The 18,373-nt window shown below is 38.0% G+C and overlaps 1 protein-coding gene across 2 annotated transcripts in view; it reads right to left on the bottom strand.

Annotated features, from left to right (window-relative positions):
* The window catches only part of LOC127433030 (cell adhesion molecule 2-like), a 633,917-nt gene that overhangs the window by 86,844 nt on the left and 528,700 nt on the right, over window positions 1-18,373 (bottom strand). The gene's annotated exons all lie outside the window — the stretch shown is intronic.

The following is an 18,373-nucleotide window of genomic DNA, read 5'->3' as shown; positions in this document are numbered from 1 at the left end:
TACTACCAAATACTAACAAATTGTATGTAAACTTCTGACCCACTAGGAATGTGATGAAAGAATAAAAGCTGAAATAAATCATTATCTCTACTATTATTCTGACATTTCACATTCTTAAAATAAAGTAGTGATCCTAACTGACACATTAAATCTCAGGAATTGTGAAAAACTGTTTAAAAGTATTTGGCTAAGGTATATGTAAACTTCTGACTTCAGCTGTATATATATATATATATATATATATATATATATATATATATATATATATATATATATATATATGATCTATAGTAACCTACATTATTAAATCTACATAATGTCAATGCTCAGTGAAGGAGATTTAACTGTTTCAAGAGTGATCAGTGTAAATAATTAGCATACAGCCTACCTATATTTTTTAATGTGTTGCTTTGTCCTTCGTGTGTCTCATTACCAAGGCTGTTGCGAGGTTGGAAGTGTCCTCTGAAGGCAGTGGTATACCAAGCGTCCTCATTGCAGAATTACCTTTAAAAATATGGCTTTTGTAGGACATAGAGGCAGAAACAGAAGAGGAATGTATAATTGTTTCATTTGCCAGCATGCCTCTCTCTTAACCGCTCTGAGTGAGAAGGGAATTTCTGAGGTAAACTTATGTCAAGTTATAACATAATAATGATTTTGAGAAAAAAAAAGAAAGAAAATGGATTTTGTGGCTGTACTGGGCCCCCCTGTATGTGCAAGCATAGGCACGTGCCTAGAATGCCTAAGCATAAATCCTTGACTATTACAAGGTAATTTAGTTAAGAGTAAATAAAACGAAAAAACAAAACAAAACAATACACTTGAGGCAAAGCTGTATTTTGATAACAGTCATGGCAAGCAACAATCGAAAAACACAAAAAAATAAAGAAAAAAAATAAATAATAAATAGCACAGTGTACACCTGGTTTTATCTATTTGTACACGTTTCCAGACACATCCAAAGACAAAACTGAACAACTTTACATTGGAGGTTTGATGCCTATAATCAGACAAATTTGCTAAACCTTTCCCAAAATGAAGGCCACATAACAATGTCCAATCGAGAAACAGCTGAACAGACAAAGCAAACACACAGCCCAAAGTAACACGACTTAATAAGGAATCATCCGTGGCAGTGCAGGGTGCTACATGAGCGCCAACTTTCTCTGCAGACCAGCTTTTTTTCCCATGCTTTTTTATTGGTGAGAGGCATGCACATTAGATCCTGATGGCTACATTTCAAGAGAAAATAACGCAAATGATTCAATGCTTCTAACACCACTGACAACAAATGCTCCCACTAACCTTTGCAATTATTTTTTCAATATCGTGCTCTGTTGAGCATTTTTAATATACGCATAACAGAAGCAATTAAGTGTGTGATGGCATTTACCTTTTTAAAGACCTAATTAAGGCACAACTGTAGATGGTAACCTGCCCTATTGCAGGTGAATGGCAGATGCTAACACAGACAAGAATGAATTAAACTGATTACAGTATAAACAATGAAAATAGATAAATAAATAAATAAATAAATAATGTACTAAAGCAGGGAATAGGGAGAAAAAAAAGTGTTTATTATGCTACCTCAAAAATGCTGTTCCTGTGCCATGCATGAAATCATTGAGAAATGTAATTTAGTTGGCATTATATAATGTAATGTCAGAGAACATTAAGGACGTAACTGTGTGCTAATGGCTAAAAAAAGTACCAATCACAGGTCACTAATGTCACAGTATTTCATAATAAATGGTGTGACTATTAAAAGGTAATCCATTTCAGAGTATTTCATTTCACACGATGAAACTTAATCAGTCCCATATTATTCAACAACAAGGCCAAATTTAGCTTTATAGCAATGCCACATGCTGCTTGTTTTCAGGTAAAAGTAAGTGCATCGCTTGTCCCATCCAGATGCATATGGATCTCAACATTTAACAAAAAAACCAGAATAGAAATGACTACCAAAAACAGAACATATCCCTGAATAATCATTTAATGACAAATAACTGAACTATTTTAATATTTTTAATTACCTTTTGGCTTTTTGGCAGTTCAACTTAATGGTCCTGCATATTTTCAGTGGTTCTATGGATTTATTTTATGTTGTGTGGCAATTTTCATACTGGTTGTGCAATGAGTCTTTCAAAAATTACAGTCAGAAGGCAACATAAGAAAAATGTAAGAAGAATAACACGTGGACATTTGTAAGGTGCCTTTTCCTTTGATTTTCAAAAAAGGAATCCCATGAGCCCAATGAGCATTAGCATTTTGCATGTACACCAAATTCCCACATTTCTGATTGATGGAATAAGGACAGAATCATGTACTGCAGGGAAGCTTCTTTTGAAATTAGAACAACCTTTGTGCCTTTACAGCAGCGCCACTGAGACATTCACATCAAAAATGATTTTCTTCTGAGCAAGCATTTCAAATACAAACTTCCTTCCCAACATCAAACATACAAAATGGAGGCAAATTTCCAAAATAACTTGCGATAAAACTATGTCACCACAAATGTCTCTTTAGCCTGCGCATAAATATTAATCTATTAAACCAACCCCTATTAGGCACTTCAGCAGACTGAAGGCAGAACTAAGCTGAAATCAATACTGTCTCAGACGATAGAGTATAGAAGAGACTCATTCAATAACATTAGCACGCAATGATGGCAACTGGGGGCATTTTCTGTTCTGGAAAAAAAAAAAAAAATGTCAGCCTGCAGCGACAAACTGAAAGATTGTGCTTTCCTGCATAGAGCTTTGAAAATACTTTTTAGTGAATTTTATTATTATTATTTTCAAATTCAGTTTAGTTAGCTTTTAAGGTGAATAAATATTTTTTCTTTTATTTACATTTCCTGAAAATTATATTTGTAATTTTTATTTAGTTTCAGTAGGCTATTAAATTTTTTGTTTTGTTTTGTTTTGTGTTTTGTTAAGTTTTGTTGGTCAAAAGTCAGACTTGGGAGATTACTAAAATCAGACCATCCAACATTGATTGAAAAATAAAAAAAAAGTAAAGTAATTATAAGTTTAATTCTATTTAAATTCATTCTTTTTTATTTTCATTTTACATAATGAAATTGTGGTAACACTTTACAATAAGGTTGCATTCATTAACATAAGTTAACACAACAGTAAACATGAACTAACAATGGACAATTCCCTTAAAGCATTTCAGTTAAGACAACTCTCGTAGTTTATAAAATATTTTATTAATGTAAATGACATTGGAGTAGGTTTGGTCTTGGCAGACTAGATCTGCTTTATGCATGCTACTGCTGCTGCTTGATCTAAGTCAATATGCTGCTGCTGTTGGAAACGTGCTGCATCTTAGATGAGAGACATGCTGCTGCTACTGTACAAATTAATTTAACCCCTCCCCCTACGTAAAGCAGATCTAGACCTGTGTAGCTGGGGAGGAGGAGGGTGAAAGTTGAGCAAGGCTGCGCTGCTGAACTTGAACTGAAGCCGTTGAAGTGAGTACCATTTTTATATATTTTGACAGAGGACTGTAATTTTGACAGAGGGTTTTCATAAAGGTGTGTTGGAAACTGAACCTATTGGTCACCGCCATGTAGAGTTTCCTAACTAAACTTAATAGGGTATTTATTAATCTCAGTTAATGCTAATTTCTACATACAGTATAGTAAATTTTTTTCCAAGAAAAAATGGTTTACGTTAACATTGGTTAATACATTATGAACTCTGGACTGTAATACATTATGAACTACAGCAGCATGAACAAAAAAATGAACAATAGTATTTTTAAATATTAAAATGAACAAAGTTAATAAATGCTATAAAGAATTTAAAAAAACTTGGTAAAGCATTAACGCTTTGACATGTACAATCAAACCGGTGTGATCATCCCAGAGTGGTCCCTGGGGTGTACGATCACACCAGTGTGATTCAATTTTTTTTTGGTCTGACGTCATCGACATTTTAAAATTCAAATCTGCTTTCGCACTGCAAAGCTACCCTTGCCACAGAGAGTGACTGGCTAAGCGCTTGTCATTTATATGTCTAAAAGAGCAGCTCAAACAGTCTTTTCTACTACAGGATATGTTTATTTTACGTTACATGCATTCAAACAAACAGAAGAATACAAGTTTACTGTTCATATCCACACACTGTGTATAACAGCGGCATGACTAGATGAGAAACTCACCAAATCTGCTTTCGTGTTGCTGTATAGCTTCCGTTGCTATAGAGAAAGGGACTGACGAAGCGCAATATTTTATTCACATGAAACATATTAAGTTGTTAATTATTTTTAATTGTGAATCTGTGTATAAATGTATATTATGAACAATATATATTATATAAAATATATATTATTAGACAGGCTCTGGACTGTAAGTAAATAAATAAAATCATGGCTATGGCCATATCACTAGTCTTCCCTTTCCCCCCGGTGACAAGTGACATCACTTTTACCTCAGACTCGTATCGGAGCTCATCATCTATTTTACACACACAATTTGAGTTAAATTGATTTACTTACAGTTTTATTTACACAACTGCCACAGAAAAATATGTCTGCTTTAAAAAGAAAACAATTTACAGTTGAGGAGATCAGAGAAATATTTTTTTAAGTCTGATGAGGAGGATGGAGATTTTGACAATGAGGGAAGTGACACAGATGAGGAGATGCCCCCCAACCTCCAAGCCCTTGATGCTGAGGATGAAGATGCCTCAGCCACTGCTCCTACGCCTGCACACACAACACCAAGGGAGGTGGAGGAGGTAAGCTCTTCCTGCTGGAGTTCTACCAGTAATTTTACCCCTCCTGGACCTCAGGTTTTTTTTTTTTGTTTTTTTTTTGATCCTGCAAAGTTGAGAGTTCAGACCCCACCTGCATCTCCCACAGAGATCCAGTGTTTTAAAATGTTTATGACAGAGGAGCTTGTTGAGGTGTTTGTGCAGGAAACAAACCACTTCAGAACAGCTGGAGAAAACACCACCTGGAGTGAAAGGAAAGCTGGCAAAGTGGCTACTTCCAGCTAATATCATTGAGATGTACTCATTTTTTGTGACAGTTGTCCTTATGGGAATTATGAAAAAAGAACTCACTCCGTGAGTACTGGAGCACAGACCCCATGCTTCAGACCCCATTTTTGGGTCCTTGTTCTCCCAAGACTGCTTCCTCCACCTCCATTGCCTGCACTTTAGCAGCAGTGCTGGTGCCACTGTCAGCAATCCCCTGCAGCGATTGTTACATCCTTGTGCCATTCAAGGATCTCTTTGTGGATGAGTCACTAATGAAGCGGAAGGGCAGGCTGGTGTTCCGACAGTTCATCCCAGCAAAGAGGCATATATTTGGGGTCAAGTTTTTTGTTTTGTGTGATGTTCTCACTGGTTACGTGCAGGACAAGATCGTCTACACAGGATCCACCACTGACATCCACCACTACGAGGGGCTTGGGATCTATGGGTTTGTCGTCATGTCCTTATTGGCCCCTTACAATCATTAGGACATGCCACTGATTCCCTGCAATTCAGGATCAACCTGATGAGAGGGCTGCTTGAGAAGCACAGTTAACCATGGTATCTTTGCAGTGGGGGCTGTCCTGCCTCAGACTATTCCCTGTGTCTGACAGCCAGGCATTTCCCCTCTGAAGTTCCTCAAACCACTTCTCAGGGCAGCAGGACCAGGTGGCACTGCAAGGTCTGTCTCTCCAGCATACGGAAGACAAAGGAGAGGTGCCTTACAAAATGCATGTGTGTACCATGCAACACTCCCTTGTGTGTTACTCCATGCTTTGAGGAGAACCACACACTCAAACATTACAAAACCTATAAAAGGTTATTTATATGTTTTTTATAGTTAATATTTAATGTTATTTCATACAGCTTAGTAAATATTATTATATGTATATTGTTTTTTTTTTATTTTATTTTTTTTTATGAATTTTGTAAGTAGTTCTTATCTGAAATTACTATGGTCTAGAAATATGTGTTTTTTGTTTAACCATAACTGTAATAAAACTGTTAACATTTCATCATTATTCAATATGTCATTCATTATGCCTCTTGATAAAGCAGAGCCAAGTAACATAGTACTTCACATCATGCAGACTCAGGACATTTACAACTTATAAGTGAATAACACTCCTTTCAGCGTGTTTATGTTCCATAAAAATAACTCTCCATGGATGAATCGTTGATGAAGTGGAAGGGTAGGCTGGCAGTTTATACCTGCAAAAAGAAACAGATTTCACATTATTTTAAAAACACTGAATTGACATATGTCTCTTACAAAGCAATGCTATATGATAATAACACTGAATTAACATATGTCTCTAACAAAGCAATGCTGTATGATATTTTACATCACATAGGATTTTTCCCTTCATGGTGAAACATATGAGCAGCTAATCGTGAATAAAGACAATGTCTGGCTTCATTGCTGTAATGTTATGTTCAATACTATTATCAATATCAATGCAATTCTTCCGTAACTTTAGCTGATAAATATATCCTATTAAAAAATCCTAAACAATAACTTTTCATCAAAGTGAGAATGAGTGTACACAACAAAATAAACAGTAATAAAATCTGCAATGTGCTGAGCAGAGCATTGCCAAATAGATTAAAAAGGCAGTGAAAGGGCATGATGGCATTGTACAGTACGAGAAAACTAATGTCATAATGAATTACAAGATTGTACTGTATATGTAGGACAAACATCTTTAAGTCATGCATCTATTACAGTCTATGCATGTACTTTTGGAGGTTTTGAAGTGAAAATGAAGTTTAACATTTACTCACCAATGTTTAGCCCTCCCGTGTGTGTCGACTGCAAAACCCCAAGAACCAGCGAAATGCAAGGCTCAAGTAAAGTGAAAATAATGGCAACATAAACTGTTGGTTAATATGTTAATTATAGCTTATATATATTTAACATTTTTAGAGGTTTTGAATTTAAAATAAAGCTAAACATGTCCTAGTTTACTCACCTAAACTCTGTCCTCGTGGCGCACCAGCTGCGAAGTGTAACGTGACTACAAAATGCCTTGTGATCGGCTTGTTGCGCCAGGATAGAATTTAGATGGTTACATGTTGTTACATTTAATTTCAAGTGCATACAAAACTCACGCAGGGGGTTGACAGTCAGAAAAATTGAACGTACGTGTGAAAAGGTTAACAGATGCACTTTCCTGTGCTTAGAGCTGCATACAGCCGTACCCCTGTAATTGCTTAAAAACAGTAAGTGGACGTCCCTCTGATTGTCTCAACACCTGTCATACTCTAAGGGTCTCTGTCTTTGCTATTGCCGTCCCTGTTATTACTGAATATAATTGGCAAGGGGTAGTAGAATAGCCTACTCTCCCTTTGAGAGTTGGAATCCAAGATTGTCACTTCTCATGATTGTGGCTCTATTGCCATATCTCTTCTTTTGTACACTCTTCATCAACTCCATTCCTCAGATACCAACTGTGGAATCCCAGAATTAGACTTTTTAACTTAGCTGTCAGCCATTAAATGCTGCAGTATCAGAGGATGACATTTGGGGCCTCGGAGTGTCTTACAAGTGACCAGGGAGAGTCTAACTTCACAGCATATCTGAACAAAGGCAAAAGAGATTTTCGTACCTCTGTTATCACAGTACATCATCTGCTACATGAAATACTCTCTCTTTTTCACACAGTCACACGCAGGCACACACACACATTCAAAGAAAAAAAAAACATTATGAATTTCATCACCTAGCTACAGTCCCTATTTCACACACTATAACATTTGGATGTCACAAAAGTGTGTATCTTATTTTCGCTCTCTCTCTGATGGGGTAATGGAAAAACTTTTCATTATGTTCCTCTGTCTGTCAGGTATGGCAAACACTCAGTCTTCTGGTCTCTTCCTCAGCATTTGTATTTGACATTCAGGTAAAACATAGGAAAAAATATTTTCTTTTTGGAGTCTGTTTTCATGAGTCAGTATGCGTGAAAATGTATGCCTGCGTCTAATTTTTTGTGTTTTTGTTTGTTTTTTGCAAACTTTTAACTTAATACAGTATTTGCAAGTTTGCTGATCCCAAGAGACTCGAGCAGTGCGAGTGAAGGCTAAACAGCCCAGAATATGTTTTTACTCTAAGGGTATTTAAAGGAATATTTCACCCCAAAATGAAAATTCTGTCGTCATTTACATACACACGAGTCGTTCCAAAAGCTCTTGTGCTGTTTTTATTTATAAGAAGCACCATTTTAAGCTCTTTTCTTCATGGTGACATGGTAAAGTTTGAAAAAGGACAAAAAACACCATAAAAATAGTCTATACGACTTTGTGTGCTATATTCCAAGTCTCCTGAAGTCATACAAAAGCGTTGTGTGACAATCAGACCACAATTAAAGTTGTTATTAAAATTATTCTGATAAACTTTCACTTCTCTGTAATGTAAGTTTATGCCTGGCTCAATGTGTTGGAACAACCAGAACAAACAATCCACCTCTAAATGGAGATGCCCATCTTTCAATTAAACTAAAAACATTTATGGAAAGACTCGGATGAATAGCTGTAACTCATTTCAAACACTTGCACACCACCAGAATAAAACTCACTTGCATAAATTCCCAGAGCTGTTTATTCAGACAGTTATAGGCCATGATGATTCATAAGCAGTCACATTAAACTAATACAATGCGAGCTGGCTTATTTTCTGAAACATTTCAAGGTGGGCATGCCAAAAACAGAGATGGTCGTGTTTCTTCAGGGTAAACAGATAAAGGTGGAAGATGGTGGGAGAGGTGAATAGACTCGTTTTTCAGTGTAATTCCATTCAGCAAAACTTATGCTTTTTTATGACCCACATTTCACTTATGGGCACACATTACATATACAGTATATACGTATATTAAAACTACCAGTCAAAAGTTTGAACACACCTACTCATGCTTCATTATTACTACAGTATTTCTCATTTTGTTGTGTGTTTACACACAGTATATTATCAATACCTTTATTTAGTCAATACATTTGGTCAAGTGTGCCAAAATGTATTATACATATAAATAAATAACTCTTTGGCTGAAGGTGATTCACTCATGGACAGTGGTTCTGCATGTTTTCTTAAATTAAACTTAAATACTTTAAGTAGAGGGAATATAATCAAGTAAACCCAACAAAATTTAACATGTCAAAATAAAAAAAATTAAACTTTTTTAATGATATAATAACTAGTGACAGGAAATGTCAACTAACAAGGGTAACAAGACACAGCTGGAATAAATCAAAGAGAACACAAAAGAACTCTGGCACAACAAAAACCAAACTTCAAACAAAGTCTTAAACCTTCTAGCAACCTCTAGTGGCAGCTAGGGAAAATGTCACAAATATTACAAAGCCCCCCATCTAAGGAGCAGCTCCTAAAGCTCCTTAACACATAAACTAAAATAGTTCATGGGAGGAGCAGGAGGTGGAAGCACAGGGGCCAGAGCCACGGGGGACTCGAGGGCCAGAGCCACGAGGGACTAGAGGGCCAGAGCCACGGGACTCAGAGGTCACCGGGGGCTGGACAGGCTCGTCGACAGCCTCCATGGCTGGGAGCGCTGGCAGCGACAGGGGAACAACATCCGTGGCCGTAAGCACAGGCAGTGACAGAGGAACGACATCCGTGGCCGTGAGCACTGGCAGTGACTGGGGAACGACCGCCGTGGCCGTGAGCACTGGCACTGGGATGGACGAGGCTTCAGGTGCAGGCTCTGGGACGGATGAGGCTTCAGGCACTGGCTCTGGGGAGGATGAGGCTTCAGGAATTGGCTTTTTGATCGTGGGAGGCGTGGGCGCTGGCTCGTTTACTGTGGCGGCCATAATGGGGGACACAGATGTGGCTGCCGATGAGGGAGGGATGACATCCTTATCCTCCACACATACAGTAAATGGTGAAACACTGAGCAACAGGGCGTAGTCGATGTATTGTGCCAGAGTTCAAGGAACTCCACCACAGGGCAACATGGAGTACACAGGCGCAGAAGTCCTCCACAAAATTCTACTACTGGGTTCGTTATGGGTTTTGCATTCTGTAATGATGAGGGTCTGGCGAGTAGGATTTTAGAACCCAAATCCAGCACTTTATTAAGTAAATGAAAATCAACAGCCATAAAGATAAAAACTAAACGAGAGCTGAGCTAAGCAAACAAAAACTAAGCAAAACAAGCAAGAACTCACCAAACTACAAAGACATCAAATAATGCAAGACAAATGACAGGGAAAATATAAGGGCTATATATACACAAGAACTAACAAGGGTAACAAGACACAGCTGGAATTAATCAAAGGGAACACAGAGAACAGAGGCACAACAAAAAAACAAAAAACAAACATTGCTTCTATTCCAGCCTAATATGTAGAGTCAATTATACTGTAAGTTAGCCATTTGTAGTTTGGTGTAAAAAAAACAAAAAATAAAAACGAGAGAGAGAGAGAGAGAGAGAGAGAGAGAGAACAAAGTATGAAACCATTGCTTTGTTTGTTTGAGCATCTCAAAAATCCAGACAGAGCAACATCGCCTAAACAAATGGTGAGTTTGGAATGCTACTATATTTGTTTGGGTGACCAATGGTAGATAGAGGGGAAGCCTGTATGTCATTATTTTTGCAATTCTGTTTGGTGACACTATAGTGGTGCAGAAATCACACACTTTGGTTTAGAAGAAAATGCAGAAAAGAATAATAATGTAATGGGGAAGAGGTGCAGAGCGCAGGTGAACTTCCTTCCACTGCTCATGGCTGCGATATGAACTGCTACTATAACACAGCCGAAAATACTCCACAAAAATCTAATAGAACAGGAAGGCAATCATAATGCACTCATTATTACTCATTAGAGAGTCATTTCAGCTGAAAGTAGTGACACAGAGAAAAAGAGCAAGAGTAGGAGAGAAAGAGAAATGTTTTGAAAAGAGACTGGAGAAATAAGCCATTCAACTGACTGGAACTTTTTTAAATCACAACCCAAAGGTCTAGACTGAGATGTCAAAGCAAAACCACTTTCATTTAAACTCATCTAATCCTGTCAATCCACTGGTAGATACCAAATTTAATTTAAAACTAATAAAACTTTATTATGTATATATATATATATATATATATATATATATATATATATATATATATATATATATATATATATATATATATACCTGCATCAGTGTGGAGTGGCATGAAACAACTTACGAATTACAGGACTCCTGCCCCCAACCCTGTGGTGGACGAACAACTGGCTGACGACCTGAATGTGTTTTACTGTAGATTTGAAAGGCCCAATCTCACACCCTACTTCCACTCTGACCTTCACTTCACACAAACACCAACACCTCCTGCAACCCCCTCCTCCCCCCTCCTGCTACTCAACCTGCACTTAAGATCTGTGAAGATGATGTGAGCCGCGTCTTTCGACAACAAAGGATAAGGAAAGCACAGGGCCCAGATGGCGTTTCATCTGCATGTCTTAGATCCTGTGCTAACCAGCTGGCCCCCATCTTCACACAGATCTTCAATAGATCAATGGAGCAGTGTGAAGTCCCATGCTGCTTCAAATGTTCCACTATCATCCCCATCCCAAAGAAACCAAAAATCACAGGACTTAATGACTACAGACCTGTCGCCCTGACGTCTGTGGTCATGAAATCATTTGAGAGACTGGTGTTGGCCCACCTGAAGAACATCACTGGACCCTTTCTATATCCCCTTCAATTTGCTTATCGAGCAAACAGGTCTGTGGATGATGCAGTCAACATGGGATTGCATCATATCCTGCAACATCTGGACAGACCAGGGACATATGCAAGGATCCTTTTTGTGGACTTCAGTTCGGCTTTCAACACCATCATCCCAGCTATACTCCAGAATAAATTACACCAACTCTCTGTTCCCATGTCTATCTGTCAGTGGATTACCAGCTTTCTGACGGACAGGCAGCAGCTTGTGAGACAGGGGAAACTCACTTCCGGCACCTGTACAATCAGCACTGGTGCCCCCCAGGGATGTGTGCTCTCCCCAGTACTCTTCTCCCTCTACACCAATGACTGCATCGCCAAGGACCCCTCTGTCAAGCTCCTGAAGTTTGCAGATGACACCACTGTCATCGGTCTCATCCGAGATGACGATGAGTCTGCATACAGAAGGGAGGTTGAACAGCTGGCTGTCTGGTGCAGTCAAAACAACCTTGAGCTGAACACGCTCAAAACGGTGGAGATGATTGTGGACTTTAGGAGGAACACCCCAACGCTGACCCCCCTCACCATTCTAAACAGTACTGAGGCAACAGTGGAGTCATTCAGGTTCCTGGGCACTACCATCTCACAGGACCTGAAGTGGGAGACCCATATTGACTCCATTGTGAAAAAGGCCCAGCAGAGGTTGTACTTCCTTCGCCAGCTGAGGAAATTCAACCTGCCACAGGTGCTGCTGATACAGTTCTACTCAGCAGTCACTGAGTTTGTCCTCTGCACTTCAATAACTGTCTGGTTTGGTTCAGCTACGAAATCAGACATCAGAAGACTACAAAGGACAGTTCAGACTGCTGAAAGGATTATTGTTTGCCCCTTGCCCCCCCTTCAAGAACTATACACTTCCAGAGTGAGGAAAAAGGCTGGAAAAATCACTCTGGACCCCACTCACCCTGCCCACTACCTTTTTGAACTGTTGCCTTCTGGCCGACGCTTCAGAGCTCTGAGCACCAGAACCGTCAGGCACAGGAAGTTTTTTCCCTCAGGCTATCCATCTCATGAACAGTTAAAATGCCCCACTGAGCAATAACTATGTGCAATACACAGTTTAGTCTTTCTTATATTTATCCAACACATCCAACCTCTTCTGCCATTTCATTCCTCTGAAAAAAAAAAATAAAAATAAAAATAAAAAAAACATTTGCACTGTACATAACAGATTGTATTAGATTTGCACTACCCATGTGTATGTGTGTATGTATGTATGTGTGTGTCTGTACGTATGTGTATAATTTTTTTTTTTTTTTAAAAATGTTATTATTATTATCTATGTCTTGCTGCTGTTTTTGTATTGTTTTTGTATTGTTGTACACTGGAAGCTCCTGTCACCAAGACAAATTCCTTGTATGTGTAAGCATACTTGGCAATAAAGCTCATTCTGATTCTGATACATATATATATATATATATATATATATATATATATATATATATATATATATATATATACAGTGGTGTGAAAAAGTGTTTGCCCCCTTCCTGATTTCTTATTTTTTTGCATGTTTGTCACACTTAAATGTTTCAGATTATCAAACAAGTTTAAATATTAGTCATAGATAACACAAGTAAACACAAAATGCAGTTTTTAAATGAAGGTTGTTATTATTAAGGGTAAACAAAATCCAAACCTACATGGCCCTGTGTGAAAAAGTGATTGCCCCCTAAACCTAATAACTGGTTGGGCCACCCTTAGCAGCAACAACTGCAATCAAGCGTTTGTGATAACTTGCAATGAGTCTTTTACAGCGCTGTGGAGGAATTTTGGCCCACTCATCTTTGCAGAATTGTTGTAATTCAGCCACATTGGAGGGTTTTCGAGCATGAACTGCCTTTTTAAGGTCATGCCACAGCATCTCAATAGGATTCAGGTCAGGACTTTGACTAGGCCACTCCAAAGTTTTCATTTTGTTTTTCTTCAGCCATTCAGAGGTGGATTGCTGGTGTGTTTTGGATCATTGTCCTGCTGCAGAACCCAAGTTCGCTTCAGCTTGAGGTCACGAACAGATGGCCGGACATTCTCCTTCAGGATTTTTTGGTAGACAGCAGAATTCATGGTTCCATTTATCACAGCAAGTCTTCCAGGTCCTGAAGCAGCAAAACAGCCCCAGACCATCACACTACCACCACCATATTTTACTGCTGGTATGATGTTCTTTTTCTGAAATGCGGTGTTACTTTTACGCCAGATGTAATGGGACACACACCTTCCAAAAAGTTCAACTTTTGTCTCGTCAGTCCACAGAGTATTTTCCCAAAAGTCTTGGGGATCATCAAGATGTTTTCTGGCAAAAATGAGATGAGCCTTAATGTTCTTTTTGCTCAGCAGTGGTTTTCGTCTTGGAACTCTGCCATGCAGGCCATTTTTGCCCAGTCTCTTTCTTATGGTGGAGTCATGAACACTGACCTTAACTGAGGCAAGTGAGGCCTGCAGTTCTTTGGATGTTGTTGTGGGGTCTTTTGTGACCCCTTGGATGAGTCGTCGCTGCGCTCTTGGGGTAATTTTGGTCGGCCGGCCACTCTTGGGAAGGTTCACCACTGTTCCATGTTTTCGCCATTTGTGGATAATGGCTCTCACTGTGGTTCTCTGGAGTCCCAAAGCTTTAGAAATGGCTTTATAACCTTTTCCAGACTGATAGATCTCAATTACTTTCTTTCTCATTTGTTCCTGAATTTCTTTGGATCTCGGCATGATGTCTAGCTTTTGAAGATCTTTTGGTCTACTTCACTTTGTCAGGCAGGTCCTATTTAAGTGATTTCTTGATTGAGAACAGGTGTGGCAGTAAATAGGCCTGGGTGTGGCTAGAGAAATTGAACTCAGGTGTGATAAACCACAGTTAAGTTATGTTTTAACAGGTGGGGCAAACACTTTTTCACACAGGGCCATGTAGGTTTGGATTTTGTTTTCCCTTAATAATAACAACCTTCATTTAAAAACTGCATTTTGTGTTTACTTGTGTTATCTTTGACTAATATTTAAACTTGTTTGATGATCTGTAACATTTAAGTGTGACAAACATGCAAAAAAATAAGAAATCAGGAAGGGGGCAAACACTTTTTCACACCACTGTATATATATATATATATATATATATAATACAGATAATAATACAGATAGCTTACTCCACAAAAATAACTGCTCTTGTTTGTGCTTAGATTAAATCCAAGTATAACTGGCAGAAACAGTGTACCGATTTTGTGCTCTTTCTTTTTAAACTTGAACTTTTTGTGTTCTTTATTATCATGTAATAACTCAGTAGCACACTAATGGAATGACTGATGCATGCAGTCATAAAATCAGACAGCCTCCTCTTGAAATCTGAATCTGTCAAATGTCAGACAGTATTTTGAATAATTATCTCTATTTGTAAAAAAAAAAAAAACGGTAAATGATTCAGTTTTCAGTTAATGCAGACCATGGCATGCCTGTCTTTTTTTTTTTACTCTCACAATCTATTAATGCCACAAGGGATTAAAGCAATCTCCTCCTCTGGCTTTATGTTTTATAATGATAAAAAACATAATGCGATTGCTTCAGATTTCGCCATGTCTAAAAGTCATGTTGTGTACCACTGCATCTGTATGATTATCAGATAAACTGACTCGTCATGTGTGATGGGGCTTACAACCTCCCGATTGTCAGAACTTGCTCTGTGTACTCCTACCTTAAGAGGGAAGGTTTGCCCCTTGATTTAGGAGTAACTCACCACACTACAACTGTGAGTCACACTGTGTACTAACAACATGGAATATTCATCAACTAGAACAGAGTGCCTGTAAGTAAAATCTTAAGAGGGGCCATACTGTACACTTTCGTAGCATTTATGTTTTGTCCCAAAAAGTCTATTTATAGTGTTAGTTAAGGTTTATTGAACCAGAACCAGTTTTAGTTTTAAAATGACCATTTCATATCCTCTATCTGATCATTTATATAAAAGTTTTTTTGCAACTGTACCTATAAAGTTAACATGAAATGACATTCATCATACATTTTACTTTCATAATTTAATGTATTTTTAAATGAAACTGGTTAATCGGACTGTGAAAAATGGGTGTTCTACATCAGAGCAAATCCAAGTGGCTGGGGGTTGAAAAAAAAGAGGGCTTAGTAATGTCAGCTGAAATGGAAAGTCATGTCAGATGCAGAGCAAGTTATTATATATTGATGAAATATTATTATATATTTTTTTTACTTTGGAATAATGTGAATCAATGAATAATTCACAATAAAACAAGGAACAAGTTTTCAAAAAAGGAAATAGGGTCAAATTTGATTTCATGTTGACTACATGTAAATGGAGGTCATTTACAAATAGTCACCATAAAATAAAAATAAATAAATTAAATGTGTGATGTCATGACCATGAAAAGTTTTTGCAGCTTTGTTTTCATATGTAGCCTGGATAGAGTGAGGAAGGAGCTAAGCATTGTGAATGTTGTCCACATAATGCTTCAATAAAAAGTACATTATTTTCCATGATATATATGTTCTATTTCCATCAAAGTCTTTCAAATCAATTACAGAAATGTAAAGATTAATCAAACAATATGATTCATCATTTTAACACCATCTGTTGATGCTAAAAGCTTGTGGTGATCATTGTGTTTCTGTTATCACTAGACTTCACCAGTTCATCCCAGCATGAAAACAGGGAGCCACTTTTCTCCCATCAATCTGTGTGTCCAACTGTGAAGAATTGCTGCAACAAACACCTCAAATTCACCAACAAGAGTGGAATCACTTGGAATCACAGCAGGCCAATCACATATACAAACTCAGACACTCGATAGGTCAGGTGAGGTGCATCCTGGTGCCATCACTTCCCCAGGTAAACGGCGCACACGTACACAGCTGTCCACGTGATGTAAAATAAAATGGGACTCATTGGACCAGGCGACCTGCTTCCACTGCTCCAAGGTCTAATTCTGACGCTCACATGCCCATTGTAAGTGCTTTTGATGGTGGAGAGGGGTCATTATGGGCACTCTGACCGGTCTGCGGCTATGCAGCCCTATACGCAGTAGGGTGCGATGCACTGTGTGTTGTAACAAATTCCTCACGTTACCATCATTAAAATTTTGTGACCTGTGCCACAGTAGGCCTACTGTCGGCTCAGACCAGATGGGATAGCCTTCGTTGCCCTTGTGCATCGATGAGCCTTGGGCACCCAACACCCTGTTGCAGGTATGTGGTTCATTCCTCCTCAGATCAATGTCTGTAGGTACTCACCACTGCTGACCTGGAGCACCCCACAAGCCTTGTCGTTTCAGAGATGCTCTTACCCAGTCATCTGGCCATAACAATTTGGCCCTTGTCAATGTCGCTCAGGTCTTTACTCATACCCATTTCTCCTGCATTCAACACGTTGACTACGAGAACTGATTGTTCACTTACCATCTAACATACACAGACCTTGACATGTGGCCTTGTTAGGAGATGTTTACCATTATTCGCTTCACCTGTGAGTGGTCATAATGTTTTGGCTCATCAGAATATATATATATATATATTTATATATATACAAACCAATAACAAAATTGTGACTGAACTTGACAACCATCACATTTTTGTGATGTATGAAAAGAGAAGCTTTGACATTTTATACATGAAATTAATGTCTAAACAGACTGAAAACCACACACATTTATTTTTGGAAGCAAATAAATTCTTGTTTTCAGAGAAATCTAACACAATTTTTTTAGGTTTTTGCTAACTGAAAACAAGACATTATTTCTTGTGTCATTTTAATTCTCATGTAAATGTATCTTGTTTCAAAGTCTTGTTTGAATATTATTATTATTATTATTATTATTATTATTATTATTATTATTATAATTTTTCATTTATTTATTTATTTATTTTTATTTTTAATTTTTTTGTTGTGGTGTAATAACTCTATGCTCCACAGGAAAAAAAGACAAAAATTATACTAGGGAGTTTTTATCATCATGAAGGTGGTTAGATGAAATTTCAGTTTCAATCAAATGATTTGCAGAAATGGTAATTTGATTTGACTGATCAAATGTAGACATGTGAATGGAAGTTTGGAAGTTGGAAGTTTCATTGAAAATCTTCTGCAACAGTTGATGGAAAGGACAAGGCGTATAAGATCCACATTTAAATAAGAGTGGACACACTCTCATGGTTAATAGGTATTCTGTGTAATATTTCTGTGTAATATGCCATAACACTTATTCTAAATGAGCTAATTTGTTGGTCTGGTGAGCACACGTATCCCGTTAAGGTGTAATTCATAAGTGGTCAGACTGCGCGGACTCAAAGGTGAGGAGAGCAGAAGGAATAGTGGGTATTGACATGCTTTCAGTGAGAAGAAATATTGAGCAGAGGAAAAACTGCAGGAGCCCTTGAGAGAACTATAAAGATAGCCGCACTCTCCGTGAGCTGTTAAACGTCGAATTAAACAGTCAGTCAATTTCAGGGTGAAAAAGAGAGGAGAAAAGTGAGTGAGAGACAGAAAGCAAGCAAGAGATATAGAGCAAGGATGGTGGTGTGCATTGACATGAGTCAGGCTGAAAATAAATGGGGTCTCGGCTCATAATAAACCCATATTTGTAATAAACAGATGCTGTAGAGCCATAAAATTGTCTTTTTAAATGGAGAGGGATTTGGCTGATGACGCACC

Source organism: Myxocyprinus asiaticus, chromosome 42 (assembly GCF_019703515.2).
Source record: "Myxocyprinus asiaticus isolate MX2 ecotype Aquarium Trade chromosome 42, UBuf_Myxa_2, whole genome shotgun sequence".
Taxonomy (NCBI): Eukaryota; Metazoa; Chordata; class Actinopteri; order Cypriniformes; family Catostomidae; genus Myxocyprinus; species Myxocyprinus asiaticus.
The sequence above is the reverse complement of the archived record's forward strand: the minus strand, read 5'-3'. Positions and strand labels throughout refer to the sequence as shown.